Source organism: Mastomys coucha, unplaced genomic scaffold (assembly GCF_008632895.1).
Source record: "Mastomys coucha isolate ucsf_1 unplaced genomic scaffold, UCSF_Mcou_1 pScaffold8, whole genome shotgun sequence".
Lineage (NCBI taxonomy): Eukaryota > Metazoa > Chordata > Mammalia > Rodentia > Muridae > Mastomys > Mastomys coucha.
Window position 1 is genome coordinate 40416844 of NW_022196914.1, and position 6668 is coordinate 40423511.

Below are 6668 nucleotides of genomic sequence, written 5' to 3' on the forward strand. Positions count from 1 at the left end.
GGCTCACACTTATAGAACACATTCCAATTGAGCACAGAGTAAATTTGCTTTGTTTGATCACAAAGTAAAAGCAGAAAATTTCCTTCTTGTAATCTACACTATGAGAAGAAACTACATTAGGACTTGGTAAATGGTACATGATGAATAATTTCAGCCATCCAACCATTCATCCATCAACCCACCTACCATCCATCTGCTTGCCTGTTTACCCATCTAACATATTTTCTCCTCTTCTAGGTTCTAGGTTTCAAATCACATGCAATGTTATTGTCAATCTCTTAAGTAGTATATTTTGGGAAAGGAAGTGGAAAAAGAAAAGTGGTGGTATCATGAAGCTAACAGAGACAAATTGTCAGCCAGAAATAGATGTCTGTCTGTAGACTAATAATAGGACAATGAGTTTGGTAGGATCATGGTTGCTGCATTCGTGATGCCTGCCTGAGTGACAAGCCAACCCACCAAACTAGAGTTCAAGGAACAGGTCAAGTGAAGAAAGAGGATTTGGGACTCATCTGCCCAGGGGTGATAGTTAAAATTGACATATCCTGAGTTCCTGTCAGCAGCTGTTCCTACACAAACAGGAACTCTCCATTAACATTTAAACTGACTGTCAAGTCCATAATTTTGTCTTCTTTCCTCTATCAATTACTCTTCTGGTTTAGAATGTTGAAGTCTCCCTTGTCCACTAGCAATGTTACTGGAGATTATGTAGTTCTTTCAAATATTAAAAATTGTTTTAATGATTTCAGTTTACTCTTTTATCTTATTTTTTCATTTTCTTTAATTCTTAACTTACTGAATACTGCATTGTTCCAGGCATTGTACAGAAATCCATTTCTTCATTGTCATCAATGACAAATCTATTTCTAGTTTGTCTATTCTTTGTTGTCTAGGATATTTTAGTAAAACTTAAGACCATTAACCACTATCTTTCATTCATATTACTCTTGCTTGATTTCTTTCATTACTCACAACTAATTACATTTTTACACTACTACCTCTGTATTCTTGGTTATTTGCTAGACACTATAACATTTTTCTATGTTTTTGCACTTAGATTTGAGTAGTTCTCTAAATTCTTATGAGTTGTTTTAATTAATTTTTGACATTTATGCTTCATGTAACATTTTAACTTTGAAGTCATGATTTTATTTACCCAATATAAACAAACTAGTATATTTTCACAGTCCTGGATCTTGTAATGAACCACTATGTGCTTACCATATATGTGAATTTGATTATAATGAAATTATATAAATTTTAACCTGATTAAACTATAGCTCTTACTTGTCTTCTGAGATAGATTTTTACATCTCATATCATAAAGTTTTGACTAGCACTTCTTTCACAAAGATGTTTTATATATTTGATAATTAGAGCTAAAGAGATAGTTCAGTGGTTAAGAACATTGATTGCTTTCCCAGTAGACTCAAGTCAGGTTAACAGCAACCACCCTAGGTGGCTCACAATGCCTACAACACTAGTTCCCAAGGATCCAATAATCTCCTCTGTCTTCCATGGGCAACTGAACTCAGATTGAATTTAGTGTTGTATGTATACACATTCATACATAAACAATAGCAATACATTTTAAAATAAATATATAATAACTGTTTTTTTCAAACAAAGTAAAGACTTTTTCTATGGTTTAAAAAGGATGCATAAGTATTCCATGATATTTTTCTGTTTTATTGGTCAGCCTATTCCTACTATCTTGGTGTCACAGTAATACTTGAAGAAAGTAGTACTTGTATGCATATGCTCATTTATATCCAAAATTAAAGTGTCTTCTTAGTGTTAGAGAGGTATTCAAATTATTACAATCCTACATCTTTTGTTTTCTTCTCATACCATATAAGTTAAGAGACATTGATTAGGTGTGCTAACCTGCTGGGAGAACTAGGATTGTGATTTCAGAATGAATCCAGTGTCCCTCATTTCTGGTAATTCTGAGTCTGAGTAAAGTGTCTTGTGCAGTGGGCATCAGGATTCTCATGCACTGCAGTTTTGCCAAAGTTGGCTGTTTTCTTTTCAGAGCAAACACACAGAGCCATAAGTGTTGGAACTTTGAAGAAAGATGATGAAAACCTAATAAAGAGATCTCATTTTGAAGGAACAATACTAACCCTATATGGAAAGTTAGAAGAAAAAAAAGCAATTTAGAAAATAGTAGGAAGTAATCAGGGATATTTATGAATCAATGGACATAGAATATTTGCCATTCACACTTTAAGGGTGAGATTACTAACAACACATTTTCACTGCAGTCAAAGAAAATACAGCATAGAAATGAATACATGATTATTAATGCTAGTTGTAGTGAGTGAATTAGAATGACCTCCAGAGGCTATATATGTTGTCGTTGCTGTTCCCAGTTGGTAGAATTGTTTGAGAAGGATTAGGAAATGTGATCTTTTTAGAGAAGGTGTATCATTGGGAGCAATCTTTGAAGTTTCAAAAGCCTAATATATTCCCTACTAGTTTTCTATTTCCTACTTATGTACCAAGATGTGAGTTCTTAGCTATTGCTCTAGCCACCTAGCCTTGTTCTCTCACCCCTCCATCATAGATGCTAATCCTCTGAAACTGAAAGCTCACATTCTTTTATATCTTGGTCATGTTGGTTTTGTCACAGCAATATAAACTCTAATTAAAACAGAAGTTAGTACCAGGGAGTGGTCTATTCCTGTGACAGGCCAAATTATTTTGGCAAAGAATGTAACTGCTTTCTTGCCCAGTCATAAAATTTGCCAAAGGCTAAATTGAAAATCAGTGGATTAATTTTCTTGGCAAAGGATACTTTTAAGACATAATATTGAGTTTGTTTCATGGTTACTAGTAATCACTCTTACACATGTCTACAATGAAAGAGTGGAATCAGGTAAGCACACACACACACATACACACACACACACACACACACACACACACACACACACACACAAAATGTACATTTGGAAACAAAAATAAAAGGTTGTCCTGAATTATTTTGAATTGTTTTATTTTCTGTTTTAAAGAGCTTCTCAGGTAGATGTAAGCTTCAATCTAAAGGAAACTGACATACAAAAGGGACTGATTTAAAATGGAATGAAGGTGCTCTACTATGTTCATAGCAGCCTTATTTATACTAGCCAGAAACTGGAAACAACCCAAATGTCCTTCAAAAGAGGAATGAATACAGAAAATGTGGTACATCTACACAATGGAGTACTACTCAGCTATTAAATCAACAAATTTATGAAATTCTTAGGGAAATGGATGGATCTGGAGAATATCATCCTGAGTGAGGTAACCCAATCACAAAAGAACACACATGGCACATATGGCATGCACTCTCTGACAAGTGGATACTAGCTCAAGAGCTCGGAATACCCAAAATACAATCCACAAACCACAAGAAACTCAAGAGGAAGGAAGACCAAAATGTGGATACTTTGTTCCTTCTTAGAACAAAACTCCCATGGAAGGAGTTGCAAAGACAAAGTATGGAGCAGAGACTGCAGGAAGGACAATCCAGAGACTGCCCCACTTTGGGAATCCTTCCCATATTCAATCATCAAATCCAGACAATATGGTGGACGCCAGCAAGTACTGACTGACAGGAGCTGTTGCCAGTGCCCAACTAATACAGAAGTAGAGGCTCAGACCTATCCATTGGACTGAGCAAGGGTCCCCAATGAAGGAGCCAGAGAAAGGACACAAGGAGCTGAAGGGTTTGCAGCCCCTTAGGATGAACAACAATATGAACTAACTAGTACCCTTAGAGCTCCCAGGGACTAAACCACCAACCAAGGAGTACACATGGTAGGACTCATGGCTTCAGCAGCATATGTACCAGAGGATGGCCTCGTCAGTCATCAATGGGAGGAGAGGCTCTTGGCCCTCTGAAGGTTCTATGCCCCAGTGTAGGGAAATGCCAGGGCTAGGAAGTGGGAGAGGGTGGGTTGGTGAGCAGGGGGAGGGGGAGGGAACAGGTTTTGTTTTTTTGTTTTTTTTTTTTTTTTCCCAGAGGGGAAACTGGGAAAGGAGATATCATTTGAAATGTAAATAAAGAAAGTATCTATTAGAAAAAAAATGAAATGAGGGAAGAAATGCTCTCAGGGAAAGACCTCATGCAGCTAAATTCAAACTTGTAAAGCTTAAACACCTGAGGAAATTTCTGCACCTAAAAGCAACCACACAGGAAAATTTATGCAAATGTGATTCAGTGGGGGGTCGGGGGGGGGATGCTAGATCCCAAGCTGGCAGTTGAGTTTAGTAGTGTGATCCAGATGGTTCTGGCTTTAGAGTCATGGAAAACACGTAAATTGAGTTATAGAATCTTCCAGAGTGGTTAAGCAGAACCACTGAGGCCAGGTGTATGACAGGGGAGTTCCTGTATGAAGAGCTTATGTCGGGCCAGGAAAAGCAGTCTGTGTTTTGGTTGAGTGAGTCTTAACTTCCAGAAACCCAGTAAAAGATTCCACAAGGGATGGAACAGTGGAGACATGCTTCCAGACACAAATAGCTGACTCCACGAGTACTCCAACTCTATTATCCTGTGCTATCTATCATGTAGACAATGCCCCAAACTTTCAGCATTCTGACTGAACTACACCCCCAGTGATCTGACCACCGCCAGGTATGTTCTGCCCCACAGACAGGTAGCCCAGCCCACCATATAAGGGGTGACTTGTCCCTTCCCCTCTCTCTTCTCTCTTCCCTCTTAGCCTCTTACTCTTATCTTTACTTTCTCCTTCTCCTTTCCCCCTCTCTCCATGTGGCTATGGCTGGCCTCTACTTTCCTATCTCTTCTCTCTCCTTTCTATAATAAAGCATCTTAAGACCATGCATTGCCTCCTTTCAACTACATGTGCCCTATTGGCCTGACTTTTGCAGCCAAGAGACCAGACCTAGAACTACCAAGCTCCTGCTTGTGCCTGCTTGTGCCAAACCACTGTGTGGGGCCGCTCCTTCGTTTTCAGCCCCTTCTCAGCACCCAGCATTGTCTGTGGTGCCCAGGGGCTAGAACCTGTATCCTTGACCTCCAGGAGGCTCAAGGAATCCCCTGGGCTCCCCGCACCCCAGTACTGGGTTACAGACGCCATCTAGCGGAGCTGGGTGCATGGACAGATACTCATGTCTGTGGCCAAGAGTACAGGACCTCTGGCAGGACGCGGGTCATTCTCTCCAGTCCTATTCGTTGTTTTCCCACTACCCAGCGGCACTCAGTTCTCCACCAGCCCCCAAGGCTTTTTTAGCATGTAACAAGCCACAGAGTTGTGAAAATGAAGCCTGGATTGTTGGGAGACTCCAACATGTTGAAGAGGACAGAGTCAATAGGAATGGAAGACACACACACACACACACAAATCCATGAGACCAACAACAACAAAAAAAGCAAAACAAAAAATAAAAACAACCTCCAAAAACCAACAACAACAGAAAAAAACAGAAACAAAACAAGAACAAACAAACAAACAAAACACCTGTTGCCTTCCAGGTACAAAGGACTGATATACATAAGAACTCAGAACTGAGGCAGCATGTAAAGGACCTGCCCAGGCTCATGCTAAAAGGAGTTTTACTTAAAAGCTATCTTCACTTTAAAACTGCTAGCAAAGGAAAATTAGTTTTCTTCAAGGGAACACTGTGTACACAAATCACACTCAAGGGTAGTCTCATATCCAGTAATAGATGACAAGCAAAAACAAACTCAATAGTATCGTTAGATATATCTTGTCACATAATGCTTTGAGCTTTTTTTTAACTTGTCTTTTCCTTATCTATTTCCAATTTTGTGTTCTTGTGTGGTATGTTTGTGTGTTCGTGTGTGTGTGTGTGTGTGTGTGTGTATGTTTACCTCTGCATGTGTATCTGTTCCTCATGCTCCCCTCCTGCTTTGTTTTATTATATTTTATTTGATTTATTTTATATTTTTTTCCTTAGAGAGAAAGAAAGCATAGAGTTGAGTGGATGTGGCATTTGAGAGAGTCTGAGAGGAGATGAGGACATGGAAACTGATTATAATATACCATACTTGAAAAATTTTCAGTCAATTAAATGACTAAGAATTATCTAAATAGTTCAGCATATTTAGCATATTGGAGAAATATCAATTAAAGCAACTTTGAAATTTCATCTTACTTCATTCAGGATGACTTTGTTCAACAAAACAATTGAGAACAAACGATGGTGAAGTTGTGGAATAGTGAACCCTGATTTACTGTTGGTCGGAATGCAAATAGGTACAGCCACTATCAAAATCAGTATGGAGAATCCTCAAAGAATGGAAAGAAAATCTACATTAAAATTCATTTATACCACTCCTGCATATAAGCCCAAAGTATTCTACTTTCTGCTTTATACTATTAGATCATTAAACAAAAACTACAAAGGTATATAACCAGAATATATTTCTTATTTTCAGTATGTATAGGTTTTTAAACTTTTAATAATTTGCAATCTAGATATATATTGTATTTTACTAATAAATCATATTTAAATTCATAGTACCTTTATTTCTTTAGGTAGAATTTTTTCTACTTATTGGCACATTAGATTTGATGATGGATTGGCTGTAGGCGAGGCTGATCTGAAAACCAGAAACTAATACATCTGAGTTGAGGGTTTTCCACTGAGCATGTGATGAATTCCCATTACTTAGAAGAGTGATAGATTTGTACAGA